Source organism: Chrysochloris asiatica, unplaced genomic scaffold, assembly GCF_000296735.1.
Source record: "Chrysochloris asiatica unplaced genomic scaffold, ChrAsi1.0 scaffold00139, whole genome shotgun sequence".
NCBI classification, from domain to species: domain Eukaryota; kingdom Metazoa; phylum Chordata; class Mammalia; order Afrosoricida; family Chrysochloridae; genus Chrysochloris; species Chrysochloris asiatica.
The window spans coordinates 2,124,315-2,148,518 of record NW_006408657.1 but is presented as its reverse complement, the minus strand read 5'-3'; the positions used below and the strand labels follow the sequence as shown (position 1 = coordinate 2,148,518).

Here is a 24,204-nt window from a genome sequence, read left to right as displayed (position 1 = left end):
CTGAGACACTGTTATTTGAGAACTGACTGGCTGTTTGCTTCTCAAAGGGAAAGGATGCCTATTTACATATTGTATTGATTTGTAATAAATAAAAGGCCCACATTCTTTCTTTTATTACAAAATCTATATATAGGGAGTAAAAGTGAGAATCAAAACTGCATCTCTTTGCATCTGCCAAGTTGGATAACTAGTCACAGCATTACAGAGATCTCACTCATAGATCACTTCAAGTATCAAACTCTACCCAATTTAATCTATCCACAAGGCAACTTCCAATGATATTTTAGAAAGAAAAAAAAAGTAGATGGGAAACAAAGACAACCCAAGTAGTAACTCCTGTAAAATCATATGCCCAATTCATGGATCTTGAAAATCAAGTTCATTTCTCCCTTCAGTTATCATTTATCTGATCATCTGACAAGGATTTGTTAAACAGTTGTTATGAGTGTAGATGCAAAGGAGCTTCAAAAGTTCCTGTAAACATTCCACTATCTTTTCATTTCATTTTGCCATGAACTTTCTGAAATCCCCTTGTACATGTGATGAAGCTGCAGGTATAAATATGTCTTTCTCAAGATATCAGTAGCTTTGGTGCTCAGAACTAAGAGATGTATATATATATATATATATACATACACACACACACACACATATATATGCTGAGGCTTCCTTTGAAGTCCATTTTAAGGTGGCATTGTAGGATCAGCACTGCATTGTGAAACACTAGGTCTGCAGTTTGACCCCACCAGCTGCTCTTTGGAAAAACCTATACAGGGTCACTATGAATCTGAACTGACTTCATGGCACTTAACAACCATTACAATAAACAATAAAGAATACACTTGTCAATTGTGGTACGTAAACATTTCAGCTCCACTGGGGTTGTTAACTTCACATTTTGTTTTGGGTGCACTTAATTATTCCATTTATTAAACAAGCACATCATAGACTATAGATAGTATCATAAACAGCAGAATGAAGTCTGCAACATAACAAGATCATCTACCAAATTAGGTGGGCCCCTCAGCTGTCCCAACACACACACCTCACCTAGGCAAATGCTTGTTGGAGACTGATTGCAGACACGTGTCTGTAGAAAGACCATGGAATGTTGGGCACTGTGGAACTTATCTCTCTTTATTCTGGAATGAACCCAGGGCTCCTTGCCAGCATGGCTTATTTTTTAGGACATTAATTTGGTAAAGCCTGTGACTTTGTGTGTAGGGTTCTTGAGAAATTGTTGTAGCGAAAGTAAAACTTCTTTGATGAATGGGTTGCTTTCATTTTAGCCTGCAGGAAAGTTTACAGTAAGGCTTTGATTAGCACCTCTAGAGGGTTAATAAGTATATGCATGCACAGGTATAACATATGTTAAATATGTATAATAGCAGTATCTTAAAAGTAAATTCTGTTCTTTATTCACTGATGCAGTGATATGATAATGGACCATGATATGCAGGACCATGATAATGGATTATAATATTAAGAATTGCTGGGGAAATAAGCAAATAATACCTATTTCACCACCAACCAATCATTTAAATATTGCATTATTGGTTCCACTGATATAATTATAGTACTCAGATTGCATACAGAAATAACTGAACAGCTTCTCATTTGACCCTGCTATCAAATACTACTTGTCTGTCCTTTTGCTGTACTGTGCTGATGTGTCACTGCGATGCTGAAAGCTATACCACCACTATAACAAATACCAGCAAGGTCACTCACCGATGGTGGCCAGGTTTCAGTCAGCTTTCAGATTAAGACAGATTAAGTAGAAAGTGCTGGAGAACTACTTCTAAAACAAATGACCAGTGAAAACCTTGTGAACAGTAGTGGAGCACTGTCTCATATAATGCCAGAAGATGAGACCTTCAGGTTGGAAGGCGCTCAAAATAAGCCTGGAGAAGATTGCCTCCTTAGTGTGGAGTCAACCTTAACAATATGGATGGAGCAAAACTTTGGGATCTTCATTTGCTGATTTGGCTTTAATCAAAAGGAGAAAGAAAGAAAGAAAGAAAGAAAGAAAGAAAGAAAGAAAGAAAGAAAGAAAGAAAGAAAGAAAGAAAGAAGAGAGAGAGAGAGAGAGAGAGAAAAGAAAGAAAGAAAGAAAGAAAGAAAGAAAGAAAGAAAGAAAGAAAGAAAGAAAGAAAGAAAGAAAAACAACAACACTAGAAACATCCATTAATAACCAGAATGTGGAACTTACAAAATATGAATCTAAGAAAATTGGAAGTCATCAAAAATGAACTAGAATGCATAAAGATTGATTTTCTACACAATGATGTTAAGTTCAGTTGAGTCGTTTCCGACTCACAGTGACCATGTATAGGGTTTCTGAGCAGTGTCTGGTGAGCTTTAACCGCCTACCTTGTCGTGCAGGCTGACCTTGCAGTCCAGCACATTAACCGACAGTGCCATGCCAGGACTCCCTAATAGTCATTAGTAAAATTAACTGGACTGGTAGTGGCCATTGTGAATAAAATAATCATTTGGTCTTATTATGTCTGGAATTATAAACTGAGGAGGAATGGTTTGTATTCATAATTAAAAAGAACATTTCAAGATCTATCCTGAAGTATAAGGCTATCAGTGATAGGACACTAACCATTTGCCTACAAGGAAAATCAATTAATGAAACTATTATTTACACCAACAACTCATGACAAAGATGAAGAAATTGAAGATTTTTGTCAACCTCTGCCTTCTGAAATTGATTTAAAAATGCATCAAAATGAATAGATAATTAGTAGTAATTGAAATGCAAAAACTTGAAACAAACATTAGTAGGTGGAAAATATGGCCTTGGTGATAGAAACTATGCCAGATATTACACAATAGAATTTTGCAAGACTATGTATTTGTTGAAGATATCTGTTTCATTACATTTAGGTGTAATCCATACTGAAGGAGGATTATACCATACATCGGTTTTACACTCATCGTCTCATTGCAATGACTTCAATTCCCTCAATGCATCACCATTCAACAGTATTTGCTTCTATTCCCTGTGGTTTGGGTTTGTTTGTTTGTTTGTTTTGTTTTTGATATACACAAAAACACTCTGCAAGTCTGCCTCCTGGCCGCCAGCACCCACCCTCTCTCTTTTCATGAGTCTAGAGTCCTCAGCTGCTCTCTCTCTCCATGTCCCCATCTCTGCCTCCATCTCTGGTGTCTCTGCTTCTCTAGATAGGGCCCCACACTTCGTTCATGCTTTTCTCCCTTGATGGTCCTAGGGTCCTCTGCTACTGGGCTATAAGATTAAGTACTCCCTCATTTTTGTTATAGAACTTCTACCTTTACAGTTGTTACAGTCTGAACATCATTTAAAATAAGTTGCAACAAGTACATTGGATTAAATGGACAGAAATTTAATTCAATTTCTCAAAAGGACATACAATGAGGGATATCACTGCTGATGTCTGATAGATCTGGCTTAAAGCAGATAATACCAGGAAGATGCTTATCTGTGTTTTATTGATTATACACAGTCATTTGACTGAGTGGATCATAACAAATTATGAATAACATTGTGAAGAATAGGAATTCTAGAATATTTAATTGTGCTAATGCAGAACATGTACATAGACCAAGAGACAGTCATTAGAACCGAATATGAGAGTATTGTGGTTTGAAATAATGCAAGGTGTGTGTCAGAGTTTTATGCTTTCACCATATTTATTCAATCTGTTTTCTAAGTAAATAATCTGAGCAACTCAACGATATGAAGAAGAATGTGATATCAGGACTGGAATAAGACTCATTAACAACCTGCGATATACAGGTAACTCAACCCTGCTTACTGAAAGTAAAGAGGACTTTGGCACACTTACTGATGAAACTCAAGGACTGTAGCTTTCAGTATAGATTACATCTCAAAATAAACAAAACAAAAAGTCTCACAACTGGGTCAATAAGCAACATTATGATAAATGGAGAGAAGATTAAAGTTGGCAAAGATTTCATTTTACTTGGAATCACAATCAGTGCCCATGGAAATAGCAGTCAGAAAATCAAACCATGTTTTTCCACTAGGTAAATATGCTGCAAAGGACCTCTTTAGAATTTTAAAAAGCAAAGATATCACTTTGAGGACTAAGTTGTACCTCACTCATGCTATGATCTGATAGTCTCGATTACCTCAGATGCATGGGAAATCTATACAGTGAATATTGAAGCTCAAAATTAATTGATGCATTTGAATTATTGTTTAGGAGATGAATATTGAATATAGCACGGACTGCTAGAAGATTGAACAAATGTATTTTTGAAGTAGCATAGCCAGATCATTCCTTAGATGGAAGGATGGTGTGACTTTGTCTCATGCCAATTGGGTGGGATCTGTCCCTGGAGAAGAATGCCAGGCTTGGTAAAGTAGAGGGTAAGAGAAAAAAAAAAAGACCCTCAACAAGACTGGTGGCTGTAGCAAAGAGCCTGAGTATAGCAACAGTTGTGGAAATGGTGCAGGACCAGACATTGTTTTCATTCTGCTGTAGGGAAGGTTACTCTGAGTGGGAGCTGACTTAAAGGCACCTAACACAACAGGACTTCTGGTGTTGCACTGTGGATCACAAGTTTGGCAGTTCAAATCCACCAGCTGCAACTCCGAAACTCTACAAAGGGTCACTATGAGTCAGAGCCGACTCAAGGACACTTAGCAACAACAACGACAAAAACAACACCCAATTCAGCATTCTGTATATAACCAATTATTTATCAAGTGCTAAATCATGTTGTTATGGGAAACGTTGTCGATGCCCCAGATACTGCCTCAGCCTCTCTTAAGCACTACAGTTCAGTATAAACCCCTGACAAGGACCTTAAGCAAGTGGGTTTCAGGAAGGAGAACTGGGGCAGACCTCCTTATTCCATGAGGTCACTGATGAGTTATCCCGAGTACTTACCAACAAAAGCTCAAGAAATCCCATCTGTATTCATTTTAGTCAGAGTGAGGCTTGTTTATTTGATTTTGTAAAATCAGGCCAATAGACAGGGGCAGACTGAGGCATGGCCAGTTGGCAAAGAATTTGATCCCCTGTCTCAAGAAAGTCCCTCTCCCAATTCCTCTTTTTTTTTTCATAATCTGTTTTTTTTTTTTTTTTAATCATTTTAAACCTTATGATTACAGAATTTACAAATCTGTGCTGATACCTCCTCTAACTTACTCCTTCTAAAAAGTTGGTCAAAGCACATCACTAATCACAAATGTACAACAGTTCAACAGTCTTAAGTGCTTTTGAATAGCTTTTTAAAGACATTCTGAATAACAATTTAGTAAAGAACTTACAAGCAAAGTTTAGCTTGCTACTGTATCTCACCATGCTGACTTTTAAAAGCATCTGACCTTATGGATCATCTATAAAATGTGAGAAGTGTGAAATAGTCTTTATTTAATACCATACATACACCACACTGAAAGGCTTTTTGTTAATTAAAAGGCAACATTTTAGATACAGGGAATTTTAATTAGATTAACAGTTAAAAGCAAAAAAAAAAATAAAATAAAATAAAGTGGCCATAGTTACCTTATCTCCTGCCCTTTCATTTGAACAGAGTGATGACTACATATTGAAACAGGGTGAAACTTGTTGTTCCATGAGGCAGTGAAAATATTGCTCCAGTATTTAAATATATTCATATAATCAGTTATACAAATCTAAATATAAAATCAACCTCCTATAGGTCATGAGATGGAGGTCACCGTCAATTGTGAAAAACTGAATATTACCAATCCAACCTAGCTTCAAGTCTAATCGTATCATTGGGACAAGCAGGGATAACACTTGCTATCAAATTTTAAAAGTCTGATCATTGTCATTTAACCATATCCAATCTTTTATTTAATTTAGGACTGTCAAAAAAAAACCAAAAAAACTCTGCCAGCCACTCATGATCTGAATTCTGGTGTATGAGATCAATTAAATATGGTACTTGTAGAAAAAAAAAGTCACAAACCCCCTTTATACACAGAGTAGACAGGGATGGGCAACTTGGACATTGGCTACCCAGAATTGGGGCGGGGGAGCTACAGAGGCAAGAAGCGACTGGCTTACAAGCTTTCAAGAGGGAATGTACATCCAGAGGGCATGGAGCAAGGTAGAATCTCCACTGAATAATATCCAATCTGTCTGGGCAGGGCTGATGAAAGGAGATGCACATAGGTCTCCTGTGATACAACAGTGAATGATTGTTATCAGGACTGATTGTGAGGGTTAGAAATGTAAAGGTAGACATTTTATAGCAAAAGGAGGGGAGTTATTAACTTTGCAGTCTAGGAGCAGAGGTCCCTGGGACCATCACGGGAGAAGAGCAGAGAGCAGAACCCTAGCCAGAGAAGCAGTGACGCCAGGGATGGAGGCAGAGATGATTTTGTGGAGAGATAGACCCGGCTGGAGACTTTGGACCCAGAGAGGGAGAAGAGCTGTGTGCTGATGACCGGGGGAAGGGGGGCGCACAGGGTATACTCTCTAGTTGGTAGATGATGCATGGAGGGGATTATAGCCATGGCAGGGAAGCGATGTATGATAGGATGAATGTAAAGCTAGTGTTCTCCCATGTAAACTATCACATAATTCACAATGAAACATTAAAAAAAAAAAGTCACAAGGCATTCCTATTTTGTAATAAATAAAGCAATGGCCAATTATTACTCATTAGTAGATTTCTTGAGACAAGATATAAAGTCTGTTCTTTCTGCCTTCTTCTTAATGCCAGTGAAAATTATCTTTGTTCCAGAGATGTACTTCTTGGGATTCTCCAAATACTCCATCTCTGTGTCCTCTCCCCAGGTGATACCTTTGCTCCTACTGACATCCGTGTAAGAGAATCCAGGGACATGACCAGTCTTCCACCTAAACAAACAATGTAGTTTTGGCCCAGTCTTGTGCTTGTTTCCCCTTTCCACAATGTGGCATTGGGCACACATCTAAACAAAAGTTTTCTTGCCCTTCTCAATGTCTCCCATTTTGATTTAACTCTCCTGTTAGGCAAGACACAAAGGTAAGCACTCAGAAACTGGATGTCCCACTTTCTAAGTACAAGGGTAAGCTCTCTCCCAGTTCCTCTTGACTGAGTAGTTTGGGGTTAACAATCTATCCCAAATTTCACCTACTTATCCTTAATGGTAACATTCTCTTTTAGTTAGCTTCTCTTTTCCCCCATGAGGTTCCCCTATTTCCTTGATGGTTGTATTCTTATTTTAAAGTTTCTAGTTGGTCTAGAGCTCTGGTAGCATAGTGGTTACGAAGCGGGCTGTGAACCTTAAGGCCAGCAGTTCGAAACTACCAGCCGCTCCACGGGAGCAAGATGAGGCGATCTACTCCCATAAAGATTTACAGCCTCGGAAACCCTGCACAGGGTCGCTATGGGTCGGATCCTACTCAACAGCACTTAACAACAACAACAAGTTGGTCAAGCAAGTCCCCCCACCCATCCATGAGCTTCTTTTGTTATGCTAGCTTGCTACTCCTTGGACTCCCCTCAGTCATGAAGAAGGACCCTCCTAATGTTTGTTATTTCTCACATTGTGGAGTCCTGGTGTGGCGCTGTGGGTTAATGCACTGAACTGTAAAGTCCCTTTGAACCGTAAGATCACTGGTTTAAGCTCACCATCCATTACTCAGAAACCTTATACAGGCTGCATATGGCTTGGAAATGATATGATGGCACTTAACAACAACAACAATTGTGTCGATTGGCATTGTAGGATGAGCACTGGACCACAAGATCTGAGGTTCAAACTCACCAGTCCCTCCACGGAAACCCTATCCAATGTATCTATGAGTTAAAACGGACTTGAGGGCACTTAACAATAACAAATTGTGTTGTGGATGCTGGGCTATATAGTTTTGAAAGACCACTGAAGTCACTCATAGAGCTCAGAATGCATATCTAACTGAAAGTATCAAGCTGTAGTTTGCCAGGGTGATTTAAAAATTACTAGGGAAACAAAAAAGGGCCTATCTTTATTTTTTGTGTAGGCAAATGTGTTCTCCATGCTTCCAGAAACAATCTCCATTGGGTAATGCAAGCTGTGCCTGTAGTGGAATTGAGTCCGATCCACAATCCAGCAGAGCTTCAGCCCAGGTTTTCTTTAGAGCCTTTGCTACACACAAAGTTGGCTGATGTACCATTCAGCATCCCAGCAGCTCTTTCTCTTCACACTAGCAATGGCAAAGCTTTGTGCAGAGGCATTGCTGGCTACTCTGAACTAAAACGATCCGTGGGGACTGTAAGAGATTTTTTGCACACCTTATTAAGGTAAGGGAGAGCTTGTCTGTGTATATGTGTGCCTAAAAGCCAGAAGACATCTGTTGAGAGCAAAGTGTTCTTCCATGGGGCTGGCTGCTTCTATGCAAGTCTATTCTGATGCAGGAGTGTGTGAGCAGTAGGTGGGAGGAGATGCTTTTGTACTTGAAATGCTGAGGTCCGGATTAAGTGATATGATAATAGGGAGTTAGAGGGAGCATGAAAGGCTATAGATCAAAGCATTCACAAATCCATCCTTCCATTAATTCTCTGCACTCAAGTTAAATCACATCACTGTATGGAGAAAAAAAAAAAAAAACAAAAACAGCAGTAAGGGCAAGTAGCCCAAATCAGTAAGGTTCTTTTAGCAGCTCTGGTCATCCAGCTTTTGAAGTCTCTTATAGCCAATTTGTTTGGATGCTCTGGAGGGAGCATTTCATATCCACTTCCCTCTCCAGGAGCATTCCCTTCTTCTATACTCCATCAGGGAACAATAGAGTTTAACAGTAACAGGCAATTTTTTCGCCCAAAGCTTGTGTCCTCTTCTGCTTTTAAAGATGTTTTCTAAGAGACTCCTGCTACAGGAATCTCAGTGCCTGTACGTTAAGGTGGCAATTTACTTTTAGTATAGGTGCTTACATTAAAATTTCTCCCTTTCTGCTTTACTAAAGCAGTCATTAACATGCAGTGTGAGAAGCATCAAACTTTATCATAAAAACCTGCATTGTTAGCACACCTACTTGATATTTTGAAAGCTGCCTTCTTGATTCATGTATACATTACTGCCTTCCTTAGATTATCACATTTCTTCATGCAACACCAATAAGAAACATTACATTGAACCTGCCTGTTGTGTATTGTTTGAGAAAGAAATATTGCTACCCAAAGTTTGATTTGTTCAAGTTTTAAGACATGACTTTCTTTGTAACCAACTCTTTGAGGTAGACACTATGGCATGGTGTATATCTCTTAATTTCAAGCAAATTTGCAATCAGCATGTGACTAGAAATGAACATAAAATGATTTATTTCCCTCACATAACTAGAAAAAAGTTATTAAGTGAGGTTTTACTTCCACTAAGAGTTCAGCAAAGATAGCCAGAATAGGTAATTGGACTTGGAAGATAATTTTATGCTTTCAAATGTTACCTTTGTTCATTTGGGTTGTAATTTAATCATTAAAAATGCCTCTGCCTTGAAGTAAATGCATTATTTATAATGTATGCTGTGTTTTAATAAAAGAGGAACAGTATGGGTTCTCTGTGACACATTTGAATGTTGGTGTTTTATTTTTTGGCTATATTTATCACTCTGTTTTTGTCTCATGAGGTTTACTCTGGAAATGAGGCATGCTCAATTGTAGGACGGCATTGAGCTTCTGTTTTAAATTCAAACACTGTCAATATTGTTATCACATCTGGAATGTGTGAGAAGAATAGCTACCAAGTTTTATTATTTAGATTAAATAGTAGAATTGCAGATTGATATTTCTCAACGTATTTTCATTATAGTTTCTGCCATGGAGGCAGCGTGAGAGCTTTCAGGAAGATGGAGTGGTGTAATTACCAGGTGCACACGTTCATTAATCCTTCCTGGCTAGAGAAACCTTCAAGTTCTTCTCCAGTGGCCCATTCATAAAGCTATAAATATCTAAATTGTGTCAGCCAAGAAGTCACACAGAATGGTGGCTCTTTTTTAGTTCAATTTCATGCACTGTTGCTTTGGTCTTGTGAGGAAAGCTCTGAATTCCTTAGGATGGTCTTGCTTATAAAGAATCTTTACAAGTACTCTTAAGTGTGCTTATTTCATATATAAATAATCCTTAATGAAAATCATTCTAAAGTGTTACCTTTTCTCTGTAGAACTTTAAAAACAGAGATAAATGAAAAATAACTTCAGTAAAAAGCATATCCATATTCTTCAGTAGTACATTTGCTTATAACTGAAATAACTAATAGAGACACGAAACGTGTCTAGTAACTTGTTTGATGAGAAGAACCGGAGACTAAATGAAACTCTTCCTTGGAAGGATTGAGTTCAACACATACACACGCACTCGCGCATACAAACATTTGTGAATATAGTTTGTAACTCATATACTTGTATGCTGTGATGTTTGTTTTGTGTGTGTTCTGTACCTTAATGAAGAGATGGTACATAATCAAAGTGAGTGTACCAAACATGTTTATATTTCAATGTTCCATTTAAAGTTTAAAGGTTCCATCACGTTATTAATTTAAAAAAATTCTTCCCTGTGTTTGAACATGTCAATCATGGGATAAATTTAATACATTATTTCTAGAAGATTTTGTCTAAATTATTTATAAATATGTTCTTTGACCCCTGAATATATAATTTTACAATCTGAGGATATTTCTACTTTGGACATAAAAGTAGTTAATATAATCTTGTAAACGAATGTCCAAGATTACATTTATTCTCTGGAGAGTGTAACAACCATACATTTTAAATCAGTGCAATTAATTAATTTTTATTTTTATTTTTAATTAAAGAGTATATTTGAAGTGAGTGCAAAAATGTGTGTATGCCAGTGTTTGCTATTTAAATGTATTTAAGAAGTGCCAGGAACTTTACAAGTCTGGCTTTTATTCTCTCTGCAAATTCAGTGAATCTCCTGAACACCTCCTATGTCAAGGCACATAGGAATTGTCCAGCGCCATGAGCTGACTGAAGAGCATTATATTCATGAAGGTGAAAACCTGTATTTAGCGAAAGTCAAATCTCTTTAAAGAAATGACTGCAGAGTTTTTCAAAATATGAACAATATATATTTGCACTACTTTCCTATGTTTAAAGAAATCCATTCACAATAGTTCCTTATTGTCCATTTGAACATATTCTTCAGAAACCAGTGTAATGTGGCTCATCTGCTTCCCAAAGAAAGCTTAAACTGCATTGTGAGGGATGTTTTTCTATTGAATAAGTTAAAAATTTTTTATATATTTGAGTTTTACATTAATTTTCCCATTTTCTGTGTGTGTATGTGCACATCCACACAAAAGAATATATACTTGCTCACAGGCCAAGGGTAAGAGATATAGACAAAAATCTCCTGGTTATAAAGAAGCAGTTAACAGACATTATGCATGACACCCAGATTTTAAAAATGGTCGTGAAAATGTGTTAATTGCTCACAATTTCTAATCTCAATAAACTTTTATTCTGGAGACTAAGAATACTGGCATATACATGAAAATAAGACTCAATGGGTCACTTATAAAATAGAAAAGTAGAAGTCAAACCATAATAGGTAATAACAATAAGGAAAAATAAAGCAATGTCATTCATTGCCCTCTCATTCTGCTGAGTATGTCTGTAATATCTATCAGCAAGGCTCTCATTGAATTTGGAATGATATTCCAGAATCACTGGATATACGCATTTGACTTAGCCTCAATGGCTTGATGATCAGAACTAGAGGAAGACAACAAAACAGTTTTTGATAAAGGAAACAAGTGTAAAGTACTATAATTTGATGTACAAATTACCAACTGAGAGGGAAGGAGTCTTCACATCAAGTATCAATCCTATACCCTCTGTACACAGGGTTGATAGGGACTGGCAGCATAGACATTGGCTACCTAAAATGGGAGGGGGGGTGATAAAGGCACGAAGTGACTACCTTTTCAAGAGATTTAAGAGTGAACTGGGCAAGGTAGAGCCCCCACCGAATAGTTTTCTTCTTGTCTAGACAGGTCTGGTGAAAACAGATGGGAATAAGATTTGTATGATTTAATTGTGAGTAATTGTTATCATGACTAATGGCGTCTGTTACAACTGTAAAGGTCCAGTCCAGGAACAGAGGACCTTAGGACCATCAAGGAAGAAGAACATAAATGGAATGTGGGGCCCTATCCTGGGAGGCAGCGACACCAAAAATGGGGACAGAGATGAGGACATGGAGAGATAGAGCAGCTGAAACTCTAGACACATGGAAAGAGAAAGGCTGTGTGCTGGCAGCCATGTGCTGGTAGCCAGGAGGCAGGCTTGCACAATGTGCCCTTTGGTTGTTTAAATAATTATATAGTCCTGAGTGTTTTTATGTACATCCTCTGCCCTCACCCCCCCCACCAAAAAAAAAGAGGGTATAGAAGCAAATACTGTTGAATGATGATGCATGGAGGGGATTATAATCATTGCAGTGAAATAATTAGTGTAAAACTGATGTTCTCCCATGTAAATGATTGCTCAATTCACAATAAAACTTTAAATTAATTAATTAATTAAAAAGAAGCACTGGAGATGACAGTGAAACAGGAACACCCATGGCTAGTTTCTTTTGCCAGAGCTTACAGAAATCGAGACTAGGAAGGCTTCGTGAGTTTTTTTCCTGGAAGAAACAGTCTTGCTTCAATTTCTTAATTATATAACACCAACCAAGACTTGATTGACAAAAGGAACATTTTAGTAAGTCCCTTGATGCTTATCATTTTGTGGCTGAATTCTTACTACACACCTGAGTAGAAGAAGTGGCAAGATCAGAAGTGGTTTCATCATCTGGTCCTTCTTCTGTTGAGGGATGTGGTCAAAATTCAGTGACAAAATAATAAGAAGCAAGGGAATTTCTAAGATGCTTCTTCTGTAGATTGAGTCTTCTGTAGATTTTAATATATAATTAAGCCATTGAAATAAGACTGCTTCTTCCACAAAAAACTCCATCAGTTCCTAAGCCAGCTCTTAACTACTGTGCAGGGGCAGATTGCCCGGTAAGTAAGGTGAGTAGACTTGCTTGTGCTATTTTGTTAATCTATAATGAACAGCCTCATGTCTTTCACCATATTTATTGTGAAAAGCATAAATTCACTACAGATTTCTAAGCAAGCACAGATGTGATGAAAAGCACGGGAAACTTCCCTAGCTTTGTTTTGTAAATAAACACACACATAAAAACAGCGGTTTTGAGTCTTCATCCTAGTCAGGGATTATAAATCTGAAGAGTTTTTGAGTCTCTGCAAAGGTCCTGTGAGATGAGAAGAAGACAGGTGCTATGATTTATAAAGTTTCTTCTTTAGCCAAAAGATCATTTTTAAGATCAATATAGTCTCTCCTCAGATGTTTATTTTTTTTTTTCTTTTATACATTTTCCTGTCTTAACAAGTATAATGGAGTCCTGGTGTGGTCTTACAGGTTAATGCACTGAACAGCAAAGTCATTTGAACCACAAGGTCAGTGGTTCAAGCTCATCAGCTGCTCCTTGGAAACCCTATAGAGGGTTGCTATGGGTGAGAACCGACTTGACATCACTTAACAACAAAACAACAAGTATAATAGTAATCCATGTGTACTGGGCCAAGTCAAACCAGACAGAGGCACATAAACAAAAATGTAATATTCCCCCATCCCTTCCTTCCAGTGTTTATAGTTGCTTCTGCTTCAGTTTTCATGAAAGTCTGTATCACCATTTTTAAAACACTGTAAGGATATGGTAAGGAGATGCAGCAAGTGAGGGAAGACTTGGTATAACTTACTTAACACATCCTTCTCAGTTTTCACTTGGGATTGATTGATTTGCTCATCAAAAAATGTTTTTTAAGCATTTCAACAGTAGCAGAAAATACTCACGATTCTTATAAGTAACTTTGAAGGGATCTCAAGGTTCAAGAATCATGAAGGAAATATATGAAATTTATTTCTACTGCTATTCTTCTTACTACAACTGCCAATAAATATAGCCTTGGAGTCCTGGCGTGGCACTGTAGGATAAGCACTGGACTGCTAAGCAAAAGGACTGACATTCAAACTCACCTGCTACTCCTCACAACCTCTCTACACTGAGTTACTGAGTCAGAACTTACTCAATGGCACTTAACAACAACAACTTGCATTAAATAGTTAAATGAAATAATCCTTTCTTTCTTTCTTTCTTTCTTTCTTTCTTTCTTTCTTTCTTTCTTTCTTTCTTTCTTTCTTTCTTTCTTTCTTTCTTTTCTTTCTTTCTTTCTTTCTTCTCTTTTCCTCATCCTTTGAGATTGTAGCCCAATAGGACTGTAGAACAAAGCTGGTATGAATGTCCTCTGTATGGTGTACACATCCTGGTACACCAGTCTCACTTTCATAAAGGGTACTAGACATCTATGAATTTTATAGACTTTGAACTTCAATAAAGCTTGATGGGCTCATGAAGGCATTACTTCCATCAGCACCAGTGAAAGCAAGAGGACAAATTGTTGGGCCAGGACCGGCAGTGTTTCATTCTGTTGTGTGTAGGGTCGCTATGAGTTGGTACTGACTTGATGGCACCTAAAAACAACAACTATCACTTAAGAGTCCTGGTGTGGCACTGTGGGCTAATGGGTCAGACTGCAAAGTTTAAACTGCAAGGCCAGTGGTTCAAGCTCACCAGCAGCTCCTTGGAAACCCTATACAGGTTTACTATGGGTTAGAATCGACTTGACGGTACTTGACAACAACAACAAAACAACTATCACTTAAGGAGTACTGGTGTGGCGCTGTAGAATAATCACTGGATTGAAAGTTAGTTTGAACTGCAAGGTCATTGGTTCAAACTCACCAGCCACTTCTTGGAAACTCTACACAGGGTTGTAAGGAGTCAGAACCAACTCAGCAGTACTTCAAACCAAAAGGAGCCCTGGTAGCGTAATGGATTATGAGCTGGGCAGCAAACCACAAGGTCAGTTAATTGAATCTACCAGGCAGCTCTAGTAGCGTAGTGGTTACGAATCGGGCTGCGAACCTTAAGGTCAGCGGTTCGAAACTACCAGCCGCTCCGCGGGAGAAAGATGAGGCTTTCTACTCCCGTAAAGATTTACACCCTCGGAAACCCTGTACAGGGTCGCTATGGGTCGGACCCGACTCGATGGCACTTAACAACAACAACAACAAGTCATACTGTGGGAGTAAGATGAGGTTTTCTGCTGCCATAAAGGCTTACAGCCTTGGAAGCCCTATACAGGGTCGCTATGAGTCAGAACCAGCTCAGTGGCACATAGCCATTATCGTTTAAATGTCCATGTGCAAGCACTGTACTATTCCTGGATGTTATTAAGAGAGTGAGTAAAAAATTATCCGCACTCTGGCTATAGAATTTATTTTAATCAAATTTAGAAGTGGCAAATACATCATTTTTTGACACAATCTCCATGCTTTTCAATACATTTTGTCCATCTTCCAACAAGCTTTCGTATTCCCTTATTAAAAAATGTTTTAGGCTGAGCTGCAAGTCACAAATGTACTGCTCTCTTCACTTCTTCATCAGAGGTGAATCTTCATCCTCAAAGGGCTGCTTCCAGGGAACCAAAAAGGGGAAAGTTCCAAGGAGCAAGACCAGCACCATAGGGAGGAGGCTTTAGCACCTCAAAAGGAAGTTTATGCAGAGAGTGTGGGCAGGGGTGTGCAGACATGCATTGTCATGCAAGATCACAAAGTTTTACCTCTGCATTTAATCCCAAATTTAGGCTTCAGCTTTTCAGTGAGCATCTCACTGTAATGAACACTGGTGATTGTTGAACCTTTTTCCTGAAAGTTTTCCAATACTGGCCCTTGAGAATCCCAGAAAACTGTAAGCATCCGTTTTCCAGCTAATGGTTGACTTTTAATCTTTTATTTTGGTGGTGATTGAGGATGTTTCCATTCCATACTCTGCAGTTTACTCTCAGGTACATAGTGATGAATCCGGGTCTCATCACTAGTAATGTTTGTTGCGTGTTTTTTAAAAAACAACTTTTACCTTCCTGCAAGTATCCATCTAAATTTTGTTTTCAGCTGTCCAAATGCTTCTGTATATGCTCTTCCATGAGTAGTTTCAGTACTCATCTTACACAAACTTCAAATCCAAGTCTGTCATGTATTATTTCATCAGCACAGCCAAGACTGTTTGCAAATGATTTGCCACAGAATCCAGTGTCACTCATATATTCAACAGGTTCATTTCAATTGCATGCTAAATGTTGTCATCAGCCGTGGAAGTGGAACAGTGTTTTAATGTAAACTGAGGTCATACACTATTGACTCATCTTTGTACTTCTGATTCTCCTACTAATTGTTGATGTTAAATGCCATTGAGTTAGTTCTGACTCATAGCAACCCGGTTCAGCATTTCTGAGGAACAGTTGGTGGGTTTGAACCGCCGACTTTGTGTTTCAAAGCAACCTTATGGTCTAGTCCTTTATCCTCCAGCACCACACCAAGACTCCTTTCCTAGAGTACTGAAAAAAATTGCCGTTATCTGTTGAGTGTTGCTCTGTGTTTTACACATGTTTTTGTTGCATGTTGCCATTGAATCTGCTCCTAGTCATGCTGGCCCAATGTAGAACAGAATAAAACAATGACTGGTCCGGCACCATCTTCACTATCAGTGGTATTCTCAAGCCCCTTGTTGTGAGCACTGTGTATTTGTAGTGCATTCCAGCCTAGGGCTTTCACCTTCTGGCCCAGACAATCTTCTGTTATGATACAGTGAATTTTCAGTGGCTAGCTTTCAGAAATACATTGCTAGGCCTTTCTTTCTCATCTTATTCAGGAAGATCCACTAAAAATTGTCCAGCATGGGTGAACCTGAAGGTATTTGTAATACTGATCATATAACTTCCAGGATCACAGCTACACACAAGACATCGCAAGACAAGAAACTGACAAACATGTGGTTCACACATTACACTCATTCGTCCACAATATTATTTTTGTTCTCAAATGAAGAAATAAGTTCTCTGCTTGTGCCCTGCTCATACTCCCTTCACATTCCTTTCACATTTTCCCTGTGTGCGTACAAAAGCCAGCACCTGCATCTCTTTGTTGAGTTGCTGCCCTCAGACTGCCTGAGTGAGCACCACTTGCTCTATGCAAAGGTGGACCTGGAAGTTTCTTGAAATTGACTTCCCAGTGTGGGGAAGCTGGTAATCAATGAATATTGGTTACAGAACCCTAGCAGCTTTTCTGCTCCCACTTGAGAGATCCAGAGATGTGACCTCTCCTGTCTCCATAGATCTGCCGTGTTTTAGTTCAGACAAGTGTCCTCCCTCTTTCCTTTCACAATCTTCCTTTTTCCAATCCCTTTCCCTGTTTTTCCTGGAAAAAATGTCCAACTATTTCACTCCTTGGAAACCCTATACATGGTTGCTGAGTCGGAACTGCTCAACAGCACTTAATAATAATGATAGGACTTTTACACAAGGCCTCACTTCAGAATCTGGCTCTAAGCAGCCTAAACTTATTTTTATTTTCTGAATGTGAAACTGTATTAGTACAAATGTTGAAAATCACTCAATAAATGACCAATATGAGAATGAGACATAATTTTCCAAATCTAAAATTCTTGTTTTATAATTAGTAGATTCTATGGCAACACAGTACTTAACCTTTAGTCAGCAAATAACTATTTCATTGCGAATTACATTAGTAACCTAAACAAGATACTACAGTTACTGAATATTTTATATCTGTATATTTGAGTTATTGCTGGACCTGACTGGTCCACAATTCCCTCCTCTTCCAAATGGTGACATTAATAGTGTGCTTTTTAACTAATAAGACTAGGTATGTAAACTATTAAGAGCCATGTTTGACAATGACTTATGCTCATTAAATAGTAGCAATTTTATTATTATGTACACTTTTTTATTAGGTGTGTAAACTATGGACCCCTTGGGTGGTGCAAATGGCTACTATGCTCAACTGCTGACCAAAACAATGGTGGCTTGAGTTCATTCAGAGGTGCCTTGTAATAAAGGCCTGGTGATCTACTTCCTAAAATCCAATCATTGAAAACCCTGTGGTTTTCAACAGTTCGATTCTGATATTTATAGTGTTGCCATGAAATGGAATTGACTTGACAGCAACTGGTTAGGGTTAGGGAATGTAAACTACAAAGTTTAAATTTATTTTAAATAAAAAGGTAAAATTCCTATCTAAAAAGGAAGAGATAGTGATATAAGCACTCTAAATTGAAACATAGAAAACAAGGTAATAACCAGTGCACCACTATTGTTATGTCGTTGTGTACCATCGAGTCAATGCGCCAGACTGCAGAGCTGTTTGATCTGCAAGGTCGGTGGTTCGAGCTCACCAGCTGCTCCTCCAGGGTCCCTATGGGTCAGAAACGACTCGACGGCACTTAACAACAACAACCATCGAGTCAGTTCCAACTCCTTGTAGATCTATATAACGTTTCTGAGAGCAGCTGGTGGGGTTGAGCTGCTGAACTTTGGGTTGTCGTTTCTGTTGTTGTTATGTGCCATGAAGTCGGTTCCGACTCATAGCGACCCTGTACAGGGTTTCCAAGGCTATAAATCTTTACGGGAGCAGAAAGCCTCATATTTCTCCCGCGGAGCAGCTGGTAGTTTCGAACTGCTGATCATGAGATTAGCAGCCTGATTCGTAACTACTATGCTACCAGAGCTCCTTTGGGTTAGCAATCCAGAACTAGATTCCCCTCACTACTGGCTCTGGGTATCACTTAAGCTGTGGCTTATCAAAAGAAAACCTTGGAGACATTTCTACTAGACTCAGCACAGTAGTTTAACAAAGAGGAATGACATTTTCCTTGAAATGTGTCCTGCCTTTTGCTAATTTCATATTTTGTGGTTCTTAGTAAGAATTGTCCACTTAAAAAAAAGTAGTGTAAAATCAGAGACATATCCATTTATGACTTTATTATTTTAACCACATCAGGCAAAATATTCCAAATGAAGACAGTAGTCAAGTGAACTACTTTTCTTGTAATGCTCAGAAACTATTTTAGCAGTGGCAAAATTGCTGCAATTTATATTCATCAAATTGCATGATTTGACTTATTTTAGAAAAGTTATTAACTTCTGAAGAGAAGGCTTCAGATGCATATAAATGAGCAAAAGTTAGTACCACCAATGTACGTGAAGTTCCTTTACAAATATACTGCTAGAAACTAGACTTAGCTCTAGTATATCTAGAAAGATCCATTCTGACTTTATTTGTAGGAATTTATTTTGGATTTATGAATGTTCTTGCCTGCCATTGGACAGAATTATCAAGTCATCCTTTACAATCATCTTTTTCATTCAAATGGGGATATTATGGAAAACCAAAACACCTCATTCTGTACTTTTGGCAAATCACTTCAAAAAGTCAGTCCTGATTTGGAATAGATGGAATCTTACATTATTATTTTCCTCACAAGCTTATTGGATGTGAACCACTGTAAAACTCTATCCATTTTTAAATTGATCTGCAAAAAAATTAATAAATGGTATCCTCCTCATTTTCAATATAGTAAAATGTTATTTTTCTAATTACCAAGGTAATAAATTCAGTATAATAATAATATTTAACATGCATGATTTTAGTAATTTACAGTGATTGATTTTTTTCCAGTCTCCTCAATTAACCTTACTCCCTTGTTACAGATGAGGAAGGAAAGGTACAAATTGGCTGAGTAAATGTATGTGAATCTATACACCCAGCAAATGTCAAGGTGTAAATTCAAACTCTAATCATAAGACAACAGGGCTAACTTTCTTACAATTGTGCTATTATGAAAATAAAAGAATACTATGAAAATCTAAACAACATATTATGAGTACTTAATCACTAGTTTAACCTCCAATGAACATTTTTTTATATAACTGTCTGACCTTTTCTATATGCCAACACATATACCACACATATACACAGACAAAAAAAAAATTTGATTCTCAACTTATTTTCTTTTTCATTTTACAATGTAGCTTAAAGAGTTGTGTTCTCTTATATTCCTTTATATACTTAGGAGAAAACAGAAGCAAGAGAGCATCAATAATTTGCCAAAGATTATATGCTATCTTTCTGTCTCTCTACTTACCTATCTGTCCGTCTATCCATCTGTCCACCAGTCCACCAATGCTGATAACGCTTAATTGCATAAGCGTATTTTACCAAATTCTGTTGTTGTAAAAGAACTTTTAAAGGGTAACATATTTTGTTGCTAATGATCACACTAAGAATGAAAAAGAAATAACCAGTGATCTATGTATCAACCGCTTCTCAGAAACCCAATAAAGGGTCACTGTGAGTCGGAACCGACTCAGTTGCACCTAACAACAACAACAACAACAACAACAGGTATATAGAGAAAGATTCCCCTAAGCACTAGGGAGTCACAGAGTAGGATGATGCCAGTTCTTTCTAATTTACCAAGTAATTTCATGAACATTATTTCATGGGAGTCTAACCACAACATAAAAGGTCACTATTGTTGTCTTATTTTTCAGGGAAAATTTCATGTGGCTTCTATTAAAAAGCATATTAGGTATAGTACAGTTAGTGTTTTGAGTCCATAAAGTAGCTCAGAACAGGCAACACCTCTTATATCTAAAGTCACTATGAGTCAGAAACAACTCGATGGTAACTAACTAACAACAAATAACACATATCGTATGGTTAATAAATATTCTGTTGCCTATTCTTATTGTTATTGTTAAATACCAGCAAGTCCGTTCCAACTAAAAGTGAACCTGTATAGAGTTTCTGAGGATCAGCTCATGGGTTTAATTTGCAGACCTTTCAGTTAGCCTTTCAATATTCATCCTACAGTGCCATACCAGGACTCCTTATTTAAGAAAAAAACACCTTATTTTAAAAAAGTATATGTTGGTGGTGGTGGTTTTCCTTCTTTTGTAACCCTACCAAAAAATCCTAGTTATTAATAAAAGAAAGGATTATCTTTGATTATTGTTGGATACCACCGAGTTGAGGGTTGGTTTTGATTGTTGCAATCAATGTGACAAAACTGAACTGCTCCACAGGGTCTTCTTTACAGCACTAGATGGCCACGTCTTTCTCCTGTGTAGGCACTAGGTGGGTTTGAATCTCCAAACTTTCTGTTAGCAGCCAAGCACTGAACCACTGGACTACCAAGTTTCCATACTTATGATATTTGTAATAAATTATAATCATATCACTAAAGGAGCTCTGGTAGTGTAATGGTTACGAATTGGGCTGTGAACCACAAGGTCTGCAGTTCGAAACTGCCAGCTGTTCTGCGGGAGAAAGATTAGACGTTCTGCTCCTGTAAAGGTTTACAGCCTTGGGAAGGTGTACAGGGTCACTATGAATCGGAACCGACTCCACGGCACTTAACAACAACAACATTATTGTTAAGTGCCCTCAAGTCACTTCCAACTCACAGGGACCAGGCTTCCGAGGAGAGACTGGTGGGTTTGAATGGCGACCTTGCAGTTAGCAGTGCAGTTAGCTTTTTCTAAAGCGCCATCCCAGAACTCCTTAGAGCATTTTAATTTGTTAATTAAAAGAGACTATCATATGGCGCTGTGGGCTAATGAGCCAGACTGCAAAGCCAATTGAATTTCAAGGTCGGTTGTTCAAACTCACCAGCTGCTCCTTGGAAACACTATACAGGGTAGCTATGGGTCAGAACCAACTCGACAGCGTTTAACAACAACATCATCATAAGGTAGATTCTTCCACCTGACGTGTGTTTCCATTCGTTTTAATATAATTCATAATCAGTAAATCATCTAAAATGGGAATGCATGTTCACATGGAGATAATAAATTATAACAGTGAGAAATGACAGTATTTTGCTATTTGTTCTCTTTAACTTACAGAAAATGATTGCTGTCTTGGAAATCGAGAAAATATGTGTTTGAGATGAACTATGTGTTCTCTTTACTGAGACCAACATACTTTAACATAGTTCTCTTGTATTGTAACTTAGCAGGAGACCTTCTGAGCAATTCACTACTGTACTGTACTTAAAACACCTTTCCTTTCCAATTCTTTGAGAACCAACTGTTTTGATTTCCAAGAGATTTCAAATGTCACTAAATTTAACATCAGTTGTATGCACACCCAGGCATATGACAGTGAAAGCTCCAATGACTAAATATGTTATTACTATCAGCTTGTGCATGTGCCTTATCTTTTATACCTTGAAAATATGGTAGTTGTGCAGTAATACCCAGCATCAGGCATACTGCCAACAAAATCCTAACAGTGACCTATTTTTAAATAACTTACATGTGGTATGGGTTGTAATACATATCCAGTTATAACCCTTTACCATTTTTATGCCCCTGTCATACTGTTTGAGCTAGTGAAAGTTTTGTTTGCTTTTTCATTAATGATGATATATTTTTTAAAGAAGATGAATTACAAAATGTGGCTTTTATTTATGAAAGGCTAGAGTATCCTTTAGGAGCACATTGCCTCCAGACAATAAACACTGGACTGTGAACCACAAGGTCCGTGGTTCCAGTCCGCAAGCCACTCTGCAGTAGAAAGTTGAGGCTTTCTGCTACCGCAAAGGGATTCCTTGTATAGGGTTGCTATGAGTCGGAACTGACTTAGTGGTACTTAGCAACCATAGTAGAGTGTTTATATAATTTAACATAATGAAGACTAAATATGCTCTTTAGGTATGATGATTTTATTTATTACTCTGGGTCTCCATTTGTTGTTTTTTTCCCTTTACCAAAAATCATCATCAGTGTACTGTTTTGGCCTTGCCTAGAAGTTTATTGTCCTGGTATGATGCTCTGGGATAAAGCACTGGACTGCAAGGTTGGTTTAAACCTCAAAATAGGTTTCAAACTCCCCACCTGATCCTTGGAAACCCTATATATGGTTTCTAAGAGTTGGAATTGACTTGACAGCATTTTACAACAATAAATATGATTATAATAATGATAAGTAAAGAGTATGGGTCTTAACTGTGTAATTGTTGTTGTTGCTAAGTGCCTTCTAGTCAGTGCCAACTCATAGAGACCTTGTATCGGGTTTTCAAGAAGTGACTGGTTTGAACCACCAACCTTGTGATTCAAACCAAACTTGTGGCCCAGTGCTTTTCCTACAGTTCTACACTAGGACTCCAAATAGCATTCTTATATTTTATTTCTAAGTACTAATAATATAAATGAATTAGAAGCAGCTTTCGTTTAAAGGAGATTGCAAACTATTTTATCAGAAATGTGACTTTGAACATGTCTGTAGAGCTGTTCCTATATAGTAACTAGCTTACTTAGGTTAGTTTGCCTCTGCTTTTGATACTAATTTAGTAAGAAAAGTGATGGGTAAACTAGTCCCTACTTATTAAGGCATCCAGAGAGCATCAGGCCATGCTCTAATAGTTTAAATTTTCTTATTAAAACCTGACTTATAATCCATATGAGTGAAATGGTGAAGAGTTCAACTTAAAGGTGGCAGAATTGAGATTATTCTATGGCAACAGAACTTTGCTTGAGGGAAACCGGTTGCAGTATCTTCTATAATTGTGTCACCTAGATTTTGCCTTAGAAATTTCTGGATTTCTAAAGAACATCATGACCTCAAAGCCTCCATCTTGCTAGAGTACAATATAAGATAAGAGGAATAATTTGCCTATAATTAATGGACAATAGGCAAGCTTTAAGAGTTTATTAGGTATTAAGACATTTGCCTGGGAACAAAATTATGTTAACAAAGGAAAGAATGAATTATACACAGTGATTGAATAGTGAATGATGGCCGTCAGTGTTTATTAGAAACCTAAACTATGACTTATTGGTAGTTTTGATTATGAGATACTCTGGCAGCCTACAAAAAAATTGCTTTTCTTATTGTGGTGTGTCATGAAGTGAAGGAACTCTATATGACAGAGTAGAACTAGCCCACGAGGTTCCCAAGGGAGCAGAGCACTAGGTTTTTCCTTCCAAGGAATCAGTAGGTGGATTTGAACCATTGACCTTTCAGTTGTGTGCTTAAGCATTGTGCTACCAGGACTCCTCCAATAAATAGTTGTCTTTATTTGGTTTGCACTGCTGCAATGTGTAGGGTCAGTTGCTAGATGAATCACTGAGCCTACTCTTCAAGTGCCCCTGTTTCATAAACATTGGCTGTGCTGGTCAAATACTCTGTGAAATTATTATCTATTATTATCTGTGAAATTTCCCAAATGAGTGGTTCAATCAAAGATTCTCACAAGAAGTCAGAGGAAAACATTCCTATGGAAATGTGTAGATATGAAAAG

At 37.8% G+C, this 24,204-nt stretch overlaps 1 protein-coding gene and 1 pseudogene across 2 annotated transcripts in view; one reads left to right on the top strand and one right to left on the bottom strand.

Annotated features, from left to right (window-relative positions):
• LOC102838260 (dystrophin-like) overlaps positions 1 to 24,204 on the top strand; it is a 3,237,302-nt gene that overhangs the window by 1,720,554 nt on the left and 1,492,544 nt on the right. The window lies entirely within an intron of this gene.
• LOC102837877 lies at positions 6,650 to 6,967 on the bottom strand (annotated as a pseudogene).